Raw genomic sequence first — 16,248 nt, 5'->3', positions numbered from 1 at the left:
ATTATGTTGAGGTTTAACTGTAGTACTTGAAGTACTGTCTATCACGTCTTCAGATATTCAGCAGTCTCTTTCAAAGGCTTTTTTATGCACGACCGGTTGATCCGTTAGCCAGATCGTCATTATATTGACCAAAACTCCCGTAGATTGAAAGCCACAGGCTTGTTTATTGCGAAAAAAGGTTGGAAAATGCTGGTAAGAATCAATTCAAATGCGTGTTTCTTGCATTGCTAGATGTTACACCATCTGGGATGGTCTTCTCACGCAGTCACTTTCACAGGATTTTGCACAATTGTACTTCGTATGTGCAAACATATAAAGCCAACATGATTCCTGGCAGTGTGCCAAGCTTACCGTATTTACTCGAATCTAACGCGCACCTTTTTTCCGGAAAAACGAGTCCAAAAATCGCATGCGCGTTAGAATCGAGTACCGAAAAAAAAAAAAAAAAAACTCGGTTATCTTATTGCCATCGACATTTCAAAATGGCCGCCTCCTACGCGCCTTGGCCATTTCTGCCATTTTTTCAGTTCGTACGTGTGCCGAGGAGATTGTCATCCTGTTCTGCGTTCGCATCGACGGCATGGAAGTGCAGACTCCAAATACTCGACGAGTGTACCACGATGCCGCATTTCAAAGAATAGTTATTACATGTGCAGAGAGACGGACGGAAATCGGGCCGCATCGCGGTCGTTCGGATATAGTTCGGAGTTCCCGAAACGTGCGTGCGAGACTGGCGCAAACAGAAGCTGAAGATTTTTTACAGCAAAGCTTCACGAAAAGGTTTCAGTGGACCAAAGCAGGGCCGGTTTCCCGAAATCGAAGAGTGTTGACAGCGACAAGGAGTTGTCCGACAGCGACGAGGACTGATCCATTACGCGACTCGTATCGCCGCCGTAGTGGTGACAGTTTTAGCGGCAAGGCCCGCTTTTTGACTTTGTGTTACTTTTTTGAAACTTCAGTTCTTTAAAACCCAAATACTTGTTCTTCTGAATGTGCGAAGTTTGACTCCTATGGACTTTTTTTGTTCTTTTCTTTCACGGAAAACGGGTGCGCGTTACAATCGAGGGCGCGGTAGAATCGAGTAAATACGGTACTAGCTTTGCACAGGGCCAGCCATGAGTTGATGCAGCCGTGTGCATTGGCTCACCCGGGGCCAAATCATGTGAAGTCTCACAGAGTTGATCATTTGAGCGTACCTACCCTCTTTCCTGTTTGGACGCGTTCTTACACATCCCATCTTTTCCTTTCTACCGGCATGCAGCAGTTTATTCAGCCGATCACCCAGGGAGCAGTTTTTCATCAACGTCTTCCACACCTGTCAGTTCACCTCCCCCACTCTGTGGTAAGTCCCTCCTACCTTGCACAGCCTGTCGCTCATTGATATTAGCAGTGTGCATTGATCAGAGAGGTCTGTTGGTAAACGTCGTGGAGGTTTTTTTTTTTTTCTTTTCTTGTCGAATGAACTTGATTGTGGAACATTGAGTGGGAGGTCGCCCAGAGGCAGTACAACTATGCAAGTGTGCACCCACTGACTGTTTCAAGTTTGCTGCTGCTCATATTTCGAACGTAATGAAAGAACGCCGCTAAGTTGGGTTATATGTAACTACCCACGCTTTGCTTCCGGCCCGTGAAATTTTCACTAGTTTATGTTTCACACAGAGTGGCAGGTAGGTCAGTGCGTGCACACGCCACACACGTGATTTGCTTACTGACTTGTTTTGACTAACCAGTCGGCAAGTATGCGCTGCCCAACCATAAAATGTAGAATTTTGCGGCTACGGAACAGTTAGTTGTTACAGTGGGTCTGCATTCACATTCGTGATCGGCCTGCCCTGTTTCTCTCCTGCAGCAGTGTCGCAGTGGCCGAGGAACAATGCACAGTCAAGCCAACCTCCGTCTGGTTTCCAGGAAGCTACAATGCACCAGCTGGTAAGTGGTTAGTGGTAGTAAGAGTTAACGAACCAGCTTAAGTACAGACGTATTCTCAAACGTTTCACTGCTAACAAGCTTGCATACTTCAAGTGACCTTCCTCACACACTTTTAAGCTTCTCATATTGCACGAAAAATGACATAACTTTAAAAATATACCATCGATAAGAGATGATAATTAGTGTTAGAGTCCACCTTAGACTGACTTCTGTGTCCTTTCCTTAATTAAAGCTCCTCCCTCTAGTGAAGGAGAGCTAGATCGCTTAATGTACCCGGGATCTTTCTTCCCGTATTTGAAGTGGCCAGATGTGGTTGCATGCATTAAAAAGAGGATGACCTTGTTTTCATTCGTAGAAACTTTTTCTTATTAATATGCTACGTGTGCGGAAGGACTGCACATATCTGTTGATGGTGAGAATGCCATGTTGACCCGAATTCTGTTTACTTTTTTTTTCATGTTGTGGAAGTACAGTTGACCCCAATGCACCAAACTCAGAAGGGATTGATGATTCGTAACTCCAAACGCAAGGTATGCCTATCTGAAGCTCATCCGAAAAGTCTGAATGCCCCGGACAGCTTCCTGGGATAGGGATAAGTTGGAATTTACCAAGGCTATTGTGTGCCATCATGTGCATTTCATTGGCATTGAATATTTCCCACAGCAGCAGCAAACGTGGCACCATGATTAGAGGCATACTTGCATGGCATACTTGATTACATTAAATATGCATATTTAATGGGCAGGGGAAAACGAGCTTGGTGTGCAGCACTGCGTCGCACCTTGTATCTGATTTCTGAAGGGCTATTGGAAGTGCTCAATATAGACAATAATTTGGTGTATTCAGGACCAACTGTACAGAGGTATGCCAACTGTAAAGTGTTAAGGTGGTGACATGATGTGGCAATTGTGTGACACCCTTTCGGTGCCACGGGGTTAATGTAAGTCATCATGGGGAGATTGTAGCTATTTCTCTGTGCTGATTCAAAACATCCCCTCCTGGTAGCGGAAGCAGTACTGATCTTCCAAACTAGTCTGGCAAAATGCACGAAATCTTGCGTGAGATTGTAAAACATGATAAAGTAAGTGCACAGCACCAAAGTACGAGGACATACAAAAAAGATGAAACGGGATGAGCACTGTCTTCAAATTGATTTCATTAAAAAAAATTAGCCGAAATGGAAACACTCAATACGTTAGCACACATTTATTTGTGCACACTTGCGCAGATGCTTGCGAATCATTGGGGTGTAATAGCTTGCTTAAGAATACCACTAATTCTCGCATTGCATTACATTGGTGGAAATGCAGGTGCAAATCATTTCTTCTGGACATCTCTCTTGTTTTCAGCCTCTAAGAAAAACGCAGCCTTTTTTTCTCAGTCATAACTTGAAAGATTGTCGTATTTTGTGCATGACCTGACTGCACTTTCTGTTGACCCTCCTCGTGTAGCACCATTCAACGGCTCTGGCTGCTGACACTTGTGACGATGACTTTCATTTTTTTGGAGACTCTGTCGAGGTAACTAACCGCATGTGCGCGTCGTCCCGTAACGTTCGTGGAGTCCCACGTTCACTGCGCCTGTGTTGTCCATAAACAAGCTTTGTTGCCAAATCACGTTGACAAGTTGCAGCTAGGGCGAGCTTCCTGTCGAGATTTGTCCTTGCTTTGGCACATTGTACCGCTTCCTTGTAGTAGTCAATGCCGTGCGTCTAGTCTCTTTTCTTTACTTGAAGGGTTACTATTCTCTTTTAGGCTAGAAACTTGGGCAGTGTAACTCCATCGTTATCCAGGCGGCAGAGTATGCTGCATGTTATTGTACAGCACTGATTTCGTACACATGCGTTGTATTGCTTTACGTGTTCCAGTGGCTTTGTTGCTCAGTGTTATAAGTGTGTACGTTCATCTGCGTCGGTGTTACAAAGCCTTTTCTTTTTTTTTTTTACTTCGTCTTGCATATCGGCTTCAACTAACACTCGTGCATTGCTTTGTTAAACATGTTTTTTTATTTACTTTAGGCCTGTCAGTATTGCTCTGAATTGAGGCAAAAGTGAGGGTTCAGTCATGGTGGGCAAAAATTCACATAAATTGTCAGCACTTAGAGGCAAGCAGCAGCTGCTGTTTCTCTGACTAATGTCACAAAATTCATTTTGACCCGTTGCACTAGTTGGGTGGCTATAGCATCGCACTGGCAAGCTAGAGGTAGCAAATTTGACCCCTGTCACAGCTACTAAATTTCTTTAAAGGTGAAATGCAAGACATGCTCATACGCTTAGACGTAGGTGCACATTAAGGAACCAGAGATTGTAAAAATTAATTAAATGTCTCCCCGTACAGCTTGCCTTGTGACCAGGTCATGGTTTCGACCCCTGAAACACCAGAATCTAACTTGGAAAAATGTTTGCTCCCCTCGTTTAATGTCACGCAAGCACTCTTTGGCATCTTCGAGTGTCTGGTTCAATGTGTTACTTGTTGGTGTGGTACTTTCGGTGCGTCGCTGATGTGCGCGGTGGCTCGGTTGCAGCAGACGCAAGTGGTTCTAGAGGAGCGGCTGGACGATGCACTGAGCATCTTGCGGACTCACGCCGAGGGTGCCTCCCTGGGTCCCAACATGGGGCCCGCACTGGGGCTCACGGCTGGTGCCCACTCCAACGGACTACTGGCTTCCTTAACAGCAGGACACCCCTTCTCGCCTGGCATGCCCACCCTTGACGCACACGGAGTGAGCACCCGCTCCTTGCCCTTTCTCGTTTCATTAGATGTGAAGCATCTTAAGGCGGGGGGCTTTGTCCATCCCTCCCGCGGCGTCCACAACCCCACTGCGCATCACCTCCCCCTACGCTCCCCCCCTCCCCCTCTCGCGTGCCTCATTCTCTCCTGCGCAACGGCGCGATGTTTGATTGAAAAAACCGACTGCTCGCTCTGCACAACCGTTCACCGGCCACCGCGTTTATACAGTGCATACCGCTTGTAACGTAACCGCTTATAGTGCAGGACCGCTTAGAATGCGGTCTTTTTCGAGTCCCGTTTACCCTCCCATAGAACCCCATGTATACGCATACCGCTTTTTGTGCAGTCCCCCAAGATGAAGTACCGTTTATTATGCGGTTGCGGGAAAATATTTGACAAATGCGGTAACGAGTGCGGTTCTCAAAGGAGGTACGCCGCTGGGGAGAGAGCGACGGGGTCATTACGAAGGGCGAGGGCACGCGCAGTGAACGAACGAGGGGCGGAGGGAGGAAAAAGAAAAAAAAACCGCGGAAGCGTTGTGCGGGCTCGCCGAGTGGGGAAGGGCGGTGGTTGCCTAGGCGGGAGAAGCCTTTGCACCGGCGCCGGCAAGGCTCCGCCCGCTTGCCAGCTGCACGCCCCGCATGGAATGTGCCATCACGTCCTCATCAAGTGTGCTTTAAGTTTCCTGTCGGGAAAAGCGTCGTTGTTATCACGATTGCTACAGATATTGTGTTTGCTACCTCTTCCGCAAATTGAAAAGTTTTACGGCCTCATGACTCGAGCTTTCGCCTTTTCTGCTAGTGCGCAGACTTGGCGGACTTTTGTCGCCGTTGATCTCCTGGCCGCGAACACAAGCTTCGTATTACACGCACCGTTCTTGGGTTAGTGCTTGAGCGATCTTTTCGGCGTCCGCTCTTCATGTTGTCTTGGACAAACTTTCCACGAGAACGTGCTGAACCGCAGGCTAGGCCTAATCAACGTTGGTTGCTTTTCAGAGTCACGGGCGATCATAGTTGAGGTTTGGAGCGGAATCAACGAAACTCTTTGCGATGGCTGCACTTGAAGGGAAGGGAATCGTATCGCTAGTGAAAACGAGGTCATGGTTGGCACATGCAACTCTTGAATGGTGGTTCCGATTCGATTGCAATGTCTTGGACATTGGGTGCGCGCCGTGAAATCGAACGATCGGTACCGTTCAGCGCGCGAAATTTCGGTCGCGATTTGACATACATTTCTGTGTAATGCGCATACCTCGAGGTGGCCTGAAACGTAGTCGGCGAATTTCCGCGATAGCGCTTTGTTTTGTTTTTTTTTTCCCCCGTGTTCATTTCATTGGCAATGCGAGCCTTTGCCGGTTAATTTTTGAAACATTCGGAAATCTTAAGTGGTTGTAAGCACCCGAATCGCGTGTCTCGATTATCGGACACGCAAGGCTACATGCTCAACACGTGTTGCGCAAGTGCAGCCTTTGAAGAAGGTAGTTTTGGTTATAGTGCGGATGTTCACGACTCCGGAGACTTGCGTTATAATCGGTCTATGCTGTATAGGCACTGGATCTTGACCTGCGATGTAGTGCCGGTGGCAGATTTCTCTTGTGCGTAGTTGAACAATAAAGATTTGCAGCATGCGCGTTAAGTAAAAGCGGACTGCAGGTCTCTGTGTGTAATCTTTCTTCTGTCTCTCATTGCCCATTAGCAGTCATTTTGCTCTGGGAAACATCGGTGCACACTGCATGCTTTGCCCCTCCACAGGTTTTACGTTAGTGGAGCTGAAACATTTTTTCATTCATGACAGCCATTTGCATACGCTGCCAACTCTACCGAATGTTCTATAAAGGATATGAATTTGGACTTGTTCACCGATTTTGCAAATGTTGGGTCATATTGCATTAAAGCTGAATTTCTCTTTTTTTCCCCCAGAAAAGTTACCCTTTTGTTGTCCCTTTACCCACCTTCTTCTATCCATTCTGGTCCGAAATTGAAGAAATCAAAGCTCAAGTAAAGGAAGCTTACTAACTCATTTAGATGCATAATGCAATGAGAAAACGTGCATGTGAATCAATCACTAAAGAAATTGTTGACCAGTGTCCAAAGCAAGCCGTTGCGGTCTTGTTGCATTGTCGGGAGAGGGCCAAACAGCGGACCACAAAGGATTAAATTGTGCTCAGAGAAGAGATGGCAAACCCATGTATGTCTACTGACGACTGTGCTCATCTCAGCTATGTTTATTAAAGCAAGTTACTATCACAAAAGCAAAAATAATGACAGCAAAATTCCCGGAGTGAAAGGGACCCTGATCTAAAAGAAGAACACTGTTGTATCTCAGCGTCTTCTGAGTTGGCCTCATTAAAAAGGAAAGCGGCAAAGCCAAATCACCATTAACGACATGCGTGTGTATTGTAAAAATTATGTGTTCAGGAACAAACAAAAAGTGTGCCCTTGTCTCCTCACCATTTCAACCCGCCATTTTCGATGCCCCGAGGAGTTTTGCGAATTTTAGAGAGGACAGGTTGGCAACTATGTGTTTGATGCATTATGTCATGCCAAGAGCGATGTTTATATACAAAAGCACAGGGTGTGTCGAGGACACAATCTACGAAAGCGCCTAATGTTGCTTTGTGGCTGCATATCGGGTACAGACTGGCATATGAGACTAGCATTGCATCGTGTACTAGTTCAGCTTTCTTCACAGAACTGGCATCCCATAAACTTTTGATGCTCACTCCACTTTCCTGGAGAAGTGGTACTTGAAGGCATGTAAAAACAGGGGAGAGTTTGTCTTTCTGTGGTGACAGCTGCACCTCCTTGCATATGTGCAGATTGTTTTGTCGATGTGTCATCACGCTTGCGTTCATTGCGCATTGCTGCTGTGCAGGCAAGCCCGCCCGCCCTCTCAGACAGTTCTATGAGGAGCAGGACGGCTCTAACGACTCCCAACAGCCAGAACCCAGGTCATTATGGTAAGTGTTTGGTGCTTCGGATGGCAAGTCTCGCCACACATTTTCTTACCAGTGTGTTTCGGGCACTAAAGTGTTCATAGGAGTACGAAATTTTGCGTAGTGTATATTATTCCGCAGTCTTAGCATACCAATGCATGGATTTTCATAAATGATATTGAATTCTAGCTGTGGTTGCCCAGTGCGCCGCATCGTTGTGCGGTTGGAATGTCGGAACACCAGTGTACCCGACTTCATCTGATGCATTAACAGAAATTTTAGTCGGTTGAAAGTAATCCAGTTTTCCCACAAATAGTGAGTCATCTTCCATAGCTCATTTCTTGCTTTGGAGCAGTAAAGCCTTAAATGTGTGCATTGCCACGGGTGCCACGTGCGATGTTCATGACTAGACGGGTGTGGTGCGATGTTGGTGTGTGGTGTACTTACAGTGGAGAGCAGCCCGGGCATCAAGGTGGAGAAATGCAAGGAGGCGGACAAACTGGAGCACACCAAGATCAGCCCCCCGAACTCCCCGGGTCCCCTGGGCGCCAGCCTGACCACCCCGACTGCCACGTCTTCCTCTGGGGGAGGAAAGTCCAGCAAGAGGTCTCGGTCAGTTTGTGCAACCCCCCTTGTCTGGGCATCTGACAGTCCGCTCTCGCACAAGCGCTTGTCTCTTGATTGCAGCGTCCATGCAGTCTCTAGAGCTGGCAAGTCCAGGTTAGGCTCGATTTCAGGATTGAAGTTGCTAGAGTTGGCCCATGGAAGGTGTGGACGTTGTGGAAAGCCTTTAGCCGGGATTGCATTTAACCGAAAAAATGAATTAAACGAGAGGCGAAATGAAAGCAGTCTCGTATATTGCTAGGTTCGAGAGCCCGAGGTTTGGTGGTGCAGTGTTAACGATTTCGAAAGCCCTGGTTTTTGTCTGTGGGGACCTTTTCTCGAGCGATTATTGAGGCATAACAAGCAAGGTATAAATTTCTGGAAAATTTTCTCTGCCTTTATGATTATATGAATCTTGAAACTGACTTTGAAATTCTTTAAGGAGTACAATGCATATATTTAAGTTAAGACAAAACTCATTGTAACCTTATTGGTCAGTGCTGCAATAAACGTCTATAAATTCTCCATTTCAGCATGTTCAGGTTTCCTTCACAACGTGCCTTTTAGGATGACGTAATGAGTTCACTTTGTGCGTAAATGTGGTGGTAGTAGCACTGTAGTCATCGTAATCTTGCGCTTAGATGGTTGAAATTGCTTGTTTTTGTGTATCAGTGTTCAGTCTCACTTGATAATCTTCTAACCACCTCGTATACTGAGGTGTAATTATGTTCCTTATTATATGCAGTTACTACAGCTTTCGAAATGCTGCAGAAGGCTGTACAGTGATAATAATGCATTTATGGTTGGTTTCCTGGGGTCTGTTTCTATGGCTTCCATGACACTGTGTCATGTTTGCACAATACTTAAAAAGCGTTGCTATTATTTTGTCCGTAGGAGCCGCTGGCAAGTAGCTGCTGGAAACAATAGCAACAGCGGCCACGGCGATGCGTTTGCCGGGTAAGTCGCCTGTACCGTATTTAACCAAGCGTAAGCATCTTTCTTTTTCCCCTTCCGCTCAATTTCCAGTTAAAACGTACTGTGCATTGTGATATGCTTGAAATCGCATGTCAGTTACAAACAAGATGTTTTCTCACCATTTCTGCAAACGAAAATGTGATGACCTCATCAACATAGTCGGCGTTTCACATGAGGGTTAACCTCCCAGCATTTGTTCTTGTTATTTGAGATGTTAAGCTTCAGGAGGCAGTCATTCATTCAATTGCTGGCTTGTGCATGAAGATGTGCAAGCCACTCCCATTGCTTCTCTTGCCGATCTCTTTTTCTTGGTGCTGTGTACAGCTCCGGAGACGAGGACGAGCCCCCAGAAGTTAAGGCAGAGCGAGAAAAGGAGAGGAGACAGGCGAACAATGCGCGGGAAAGGTAAGCGTGTTCCTCCAGCAACAAAGTTGTGAGGCTTTCCACTAGTATGGAAGTACCGTATTTACTCGAATCTCAGCCGATGTCTTTTTTTTTTTTCCCCCAGAGAACGATGTGCGAAAGTTGGCTTATATTCGAGTCCCATGATTAAGTTTTCTTTTTTTTTCTTTTTTTTTTTTTTCCTGGCCTTGCGAATTTCGGGGGTCGGTCTACAATCGAGGGCGGCCTAGATTCGAGTAAATACGGTAGTATGGAAGTAGGAAGAGTAGACTCTCAGTAAGCAGAAATCTCTGAAACAGAATTGCTGAATTAACGGAACAACTTCCTCTAATATTTTTGGTTTCATACTTGAATTCTGCACACCTTTCATCTCTCAGTAAACGGTACTCCTGCTAAACAGAACATATATTTTCCTGGTCCCTTCAGGTTTCATTTAACGAGAGCCTACTGTACCTGTTGCCAGTGGTGCGTTATGCCCTCTCTTCCTGCTCGCACAGGAGCAGTGCTAGCGCAAAAGAATTTGACATTTTAATGGATAGCATTTGCAAAATGTCTTTCGTACGCATCTGTAGCCAAACGGATGTCTCTGTTTGGAAGCAATGTTTCCGAAGAAGTAATGGACCGCAATCTCGTGTGTGTCTATAAACGAGCGCATGTTCTTGATGCACATAATTGGTCAAGGCTCGTACATACTTCCCCCATTCAGGATGTTATTGCAAATCTTGACCTGTTGCGCTTGGCAAGAATGTTTCTTTTTTTTTCTTTTTTTTTGATGCTTACGGGATCACACCCCTGGTTGAAATCCTGGCTTTAGTCCACAACATCTGTCATTCAAATGTTGTTGATCACTTCGAAGTTTCCATCATCATCGCCTCTAGCCTCTCTCTTGTCTGAGATTCTATGCACTGCGTTGTTTCTTGAGCCAGTGTGGGTGAACATGGTGTTGCGTTGACCATGTGCCACTGTGTTGCAGGATACGTGTAAGGGACATAAACGAGGCGTTCAAGGAGCTGGGCCGAATGTGCATGATGCACCTGAAGACAGACAAGGCCCAGACAAAGCTGAACATCTTACACCAGGCAGTCGAGGTCATTACCAGCCTGGAGCAGCAAGTCAGGGGTGAGCCATTTGTCCGAGGCTTTGAGCATGACTCTAGGGCCCGGGTGGCTCGTAATGTTTCTATGTCCCTGAACCTGGCTTGGTCTTCGTGCAGTGTCTAGCAATATAAAGAGTTGCATTACTCCGATGAGACACTTCGCAAGGACGTGATTGCATGCACGAAACTAGGTGTACAGTTAGTGAGAAGTTTACTGACTGCTGATGCAACCAAGAAGCATCATGCGCAGCCTAGACTGCCTAGACATGCTAGAAGCACTACGCGAGGGCGTGCATGTCACCAGTGAAGTTCTAGCGTGTGCTGTGGTGCTGGTGGGATCCACCTTACCAATAAAATTCTAGGTGGCAATGCACATGCATGTGCAGAACCTACAAAGTGATGCAGACATCGCTGTTAACACAGATAACTACAATGTCGCTTCAGATAAGCTTTTTCCTTGGCATGCAAAGCCAGTGAGGGGGCACTCACTCAATTATCTGATTCTAGGCTGAACGCAGAATGCCTGACAGATTTCGCTAGCTTGCTGAGAAGCAAAGGTGCACAAGATACGGGTGCCTTTAAGGGGAGACACTGGTCTCGAAACGAAAAGTTTTATTATTGGAGATATTGTAATGAAATTGGGTGTGTATATGTATTTCTTCCTCCTGTTTTCAAAAATATAATTAGTTTTCATGTACTTCAATTAGTTATCAAATTGTGAGAGCATAAGTGAAATCTAATTAGGTAATTTCTTACGGGTCATTAAGACACTTTCCCTCAGTATTTTTAGGTTCTGTTTAAGATGCAGCTGTAGCCAAAGACCTGCCATGTGGAGCTATGCTATTATATTGTCACTGAGATATCATCATATAAGAACTTTCAATTGTATTGACATTGTGTAATCTTGAAATGCAATTAGCTCACATTATTGTTCACAAAATTTCATATGTTCATCTTAGCCACAAAAAATAGCATAGCTCCACAGTCCTATTTCTTACGAATTCAACGGTATAAAATTTATCAAAATTACCTTACAAAAACATAATGAAAAGATCCGTAAGGCTGGTCAAGTTGGCAAAAAATGTGAAGCTGAGAAAATCGCGTTTGAAGATTGACACGCACTGTATAAATTTCTAAAAGGAACCTTAACCATAAATTTTATTCACATGTTCCCCATCTGTTTCCCTTCAAAACAAAACAGAAAGTGTCTTGTTCCACCCAAGGAATCATATCTAAAAAAATTTTCCAATGTGCAAAGCATGATCAAAACCCCACCATGACAAGCGGCTGGGGGGTTCTGGAAAAGCCATGGGGTATGAGGCTCAAGCGACTGGCTGCTCATGTCTTTTCAGTCTTTAGGAAGAACCTTCTAGATGTTAGGCAGCATGTTACCTGGGTAATAGGTTGCTATGCTTGAGAGAATACCTTCAAAGTAGTCCAGGACTGTAATCTTCAGTTGCACCCGTTTTGTGTCTCCTTGCAAGAGTCTTTTTGTGTTGGTGCTCTTCAGATGAGTTGCATTTGCCTTGCGTAAACGCAGAGAGTCTTTTTCTAGGCTGTGGTCCCAGGGCACAGCCGAGACAAAAGTTTGAGTAAACAACATGGTCAATTACAAGGCCAGTGTAGAGCTCAATGATGCAGCCCACCTATGTGTGAGCTCCGACCTCGCGTCATCCATGAGCCGTCGAACACAACATCGATGTTCCCTATGGGGTTCAGGAAGTCTGTATACAGCTTTTTATTACTGCCACACTAGCAGCTTCACTTTCAGTCGCTGTGTTTTCGCAGGCTTTCACTAAACTTTTTAGGTGTCCCTGAAACGTCTTGTGGTGCAAGCCTCGGTGCGAAAGGTTCATACACGCACAAAAGTCCGAAAGGGCAGTAACACCTTTGCCTATCATCTGTATCCCCTTCATGGCCCTCATGTTGACTTCGAAGGGAGTGATGGTGGCAGTTCCGCTCACTCTCGGAGAAGAAAATTGCTTCTTCTCGAAATCACAACTGCTGCAAGAAAAAATAAGCTTTACCGCAAGGCCGTACTCCTTGTCCGTTGCCTTCCTCACGCTGAGACTTTTTGCGTCGCATTTGTCGCACTTCGCTTGTGCAAAAAAGTTATTCAAAACTTTCATATCGACGAGCAAAAAATCGGTCCCGGCGTCACCGGTCTGGCACTCCGCGCTTACTCCAAGAAGGTCGAACTTGCGCTGGGTAGCCGACTTTCCAGACAGAACGGTCTTCGTTTGCGCCGATCTCTCAACTCGCTGCGCCCTGCTCCGCCGTTGAGTAGTACGCGGCATCAACCCGAAGTGTTTCGCTAGTCGAACTTGGTCCCACGGTGTCGTCAGTTGAAGTTCCCGGCAGGTCCAAAGGGTCCGGCCGCGACTCCAACTCCGCTGCCGACGGTGCACTTGTAGCCGGCGCCTTCTTGTTCCAAGCCCGTTTTTACGGCTTCCAAAAGCTCGTTGCGTCGATGGTTTCAGACGAGAGTCTCCAGGCATCTCGATCGCGTGGAAAAAACCGGCACAAAGTAGAGACACGGTCCGGAGAAACATGCACGATCGCAAAAGCAGGCGCACACAAACGGACAGCCACGGCGGAGAACCAAACACAAAGAAAAAAAAAATGACGTGTCGGTCGCGCCAGCCAATGGGAGACTCGGAAAGGCGCGCTTGAAAAGCGCGCCGCGTGAGAGCCAATCAGTGGCCTGGAAACGACCTTCAGAAAACCCGCGACGGCGGCCGTTCTGCTTGAGCGACGCCATTTTGAGATGGCGCAAAATGTGCACAAAGAAAACAGCTTCAAATCTAGCCCAAGATGGCGGCGCTCGGCCCGCTGCAACGCTCATGGCGCGCGCGGGAAGTTCGAACAAATTTCGTCCTTTTGGGGACATTTTAGTGCTGCCGGGGTGCTTTGAAAGCCGATTTTATCGCGTTTCCCGACCGAATTTAGCGTTAGCAATTTGAGAGTAGGTGCTCAGAAGTACAAACGCCTCGAAAATAAGCTTTGCGAAAAATCGATTTTTGACCATTTTTGACCGTTCCAAGACCCGCGTCTCCCCTTAAGGGGTACTGACACCAATTTTCAAAGCTGAGTTTACTCTGTCATACAAATCTCCAGTATACGAGACGGCTCTGAGCAAATGTGAAGCACAGTAAATGCCGATATTTTTTAATTTTGAAGTCAATTGACACTAGCGTGACATCAGGCTGCAGTGTCAATTCTGGTGACTTGACACCCCAGTATGGCTAGTTGTGATGACGTCAGGCACCAGAGCATACAAAATGGCCGCTTGTGCGTCACCAGTGGAGCCATGTGGCAATACGGCTGTGAAAATGTCACAATATCTTGCGCGAGCACGTGACGAGATGCTCGTACCATGTTGACGTAGGAACCGAAATAGCTTTGAAGGACATGTTGTAATTAATCTTTCAGGGTGCATTCACGCTTACCACTACACTTTCTAGGCTCTCGAGAGCTTGGTCTTTCACTCGACGCAAAAAAAAGAAAAATGACAACTGACTATTTTCGTGTCAGTACAAGTCCTCGCAGTGGTCAACAAGGCTCACCAGAGGGTGGGGCTTGTGCGATGTTATCAGTTCACCAGTAGGCAACTCGCCATTAGTATTGTGGTCTGTCACTTTGTCCTCCTTGGTGCGTGCTACAGCGCTGCTGTGCTGGCGCGTGCAGGAGCGCAACCTGAACCCCAAGACGGCGTGCCTCAAGCGGCGTGAGGAGGAAAAGAGCGACGAGGGGGCCAAGCTGGGGGCCCACGGCCTGGCTCACCCGGGTCAAGCGCTCGATGCACTGGCACACCAGAGGCTGGGCTCGCTGCCTGTAAGTACCCTAGTAAGTACTCACATGGTATCTCTTTTTTCTTTCTCATACACTTCGCTGCATAGGGTCAGGTTCAGCATCCGTTGAAGCAAGCTTTTGTTTGTCCGTAAGCTTTTTTTTAGCAAAAGCGGATGTTCTGTCCGTAATATTTACTGATTGCAGATGATCGGGTTACTGAAGCATGGATGGCAGTAGCAAAGCTGTGTGGTAGCAACATCTGCAGTGTGTTCTAAAGAATTTTTTTGTTGTTGTGTCAGTGTTCTTGCCAAAGAAATGCATGGGTGCGCTGGCAATTAACAATTATCTCATTACCAACACTTCCAAGAGTGGTAAAGTGGAAGGTGTAAGTCACTGTAGCTTTAGCTTTATGGTTTCTGGTTAAGGGTGTGTCATCAGACCTCGCTACCATGGTCATCGTTGCCACCTACTTTCCAAAAAAAAGCTCAGAAAGTTTTAAGACATATACAGCTGTTTTTGGCAACGCTGAACCCTGAGCCAGTTTGTCCAACATCTCACCCTGACCAGTGCTTGGTGCTTTTTCTTCCTGTAATCCCAACAAGAACATCAAAAAGCCAGCGCCTTCCTGACACGAGAGCATGGCACAGGTGCACATTGATGTGCTTCACAGCGAAGCTGTAAGGCTAGGCGCAAACGAAAATCCGTCTGTCCTCGTGCTAGAAACTTCTCATTGGTTGCGCGTCAGTGACGTCGTTCTCTCGTCGTGCCCAAGCACGGCGTCGTTGGCTGCGCCGTCTGTGACGTCGTTCATTCCCATCACAGCGTGCGACGGAGCTTGCGCTCAACAGTTTCAACTTGCAACTTAAACATGGGTAGGCCATGGATCGTACGAACTCCCAAACAGCAGATAACTTGCTAAGAACAGCGCCGCCAGCGAACTGTGAGAGAACATGTGTTCGCTGGGCCGATGCTGTAGTCCGGACACTAGTACAGACCCGGGTAGGCAAGCGCAAGCAGCATCTGCGTACCGACGATCGGAAGCCTGCCAAGTCACGCTAAATCGTGAAGCGGAATGCAAGCCCCAATAAGGCAGCAGATACTCAAACCTCGATATAACGAATTATCGGTTATAACGAAGTAAATGAAAAATAGTCTTGTCATAGATACAGTGTTACAAATAATTGTTTAAACGAATTTTCGGATATAACGAAGTTATTTTCGTGGCAGATGCGACTTGTTATAATGAGGTTTGAGTGTACTCGAGAGATCGAATGCAAGACCCACGGCGGGCCAAGGAGGCCGCGTTGCGGGCAGGCAGCGTCAATGTGGCAATGGCGGAAATGCATTTGCCAGGCCCAGCGGGAGTTCTCGAGCGGCACTTTGGTTCCTCGGGATTAACCCACCGCTAAGCACTGGGGCGCACGTTTCAGCTTCGTTGGTTAACCATTTGTATGGAGTGCTTGGGCGGTTACTTTTGCAGCCATAGAGTACTTTCTCTCTCTCTCTGTTGCATGTCTTTATTCGGAACAACTCCGCAATGAAACGCCTATATGATGCATGAAATTTCCCATGGGGCCCTGCGATGTCCAGTATGGACACTAATGTATCCAAGATGGACTGTATTCTAACAATGTGTGCCGTTACGTTGTCCATTCCTCCGGCCATTGTGGGATTGTTCATGTGGAAACAGAAGAAACTGTTCAAGAGTGGCTCTATTGGCGAGTTTTCACTGTAGCATCGTGATGTATTTGTGGTGACCTGCGTTTTTTCTTTTTTTTTCTTGCCTT

The 16,248-nt window shown here is 46.6% G+C and overlaps 1 protein-coding gene and 1 long non-coding RNA gene across 6 annotated transcripts in view; both read left to right on the top strand.

Annotated features, from left to right (window-relative positions):
• LOC119394321 (transcription factor 12) overlaps positions 1–16,248 on the top strand; it is a 215,105-nt gene that overhangs the window by 154,424 nt on the left and 44,433 nt on the right. The window lies entirely within an intron of this gene.
• On the top strand, positions 1,324–2,459 carry LOC119394323 (uncharacterized). The gene is made up of 3 exons (XR_007416097.1): positions 1,324–1,342; positions 1,850–1,929; positions 2,403–2,459. It is a non-coding gene; the product is annotated as an uncharacterized LOC119394323 (long non-coding RNA).

Source organism: Rhipicephalus sanguineus, chromosome 5, assembly GCF_013339695.2.
Source record: "Rhipicephalus sanguineus isolate Rsan-2018 chromosome 5, BIME_Rsan_1.4, whole genome shotgun sequence".
NCBI classification, from domain to species: Eukaryota; Metazoa; Arthropoda; class Arachnida; order Ixodida; family Ixodidae; genus Rhipicephalus; species Rhipicephalus sanguineus.
This window is presented reverse-complemented; position numbering and strand designations above follow the sequence as displayed.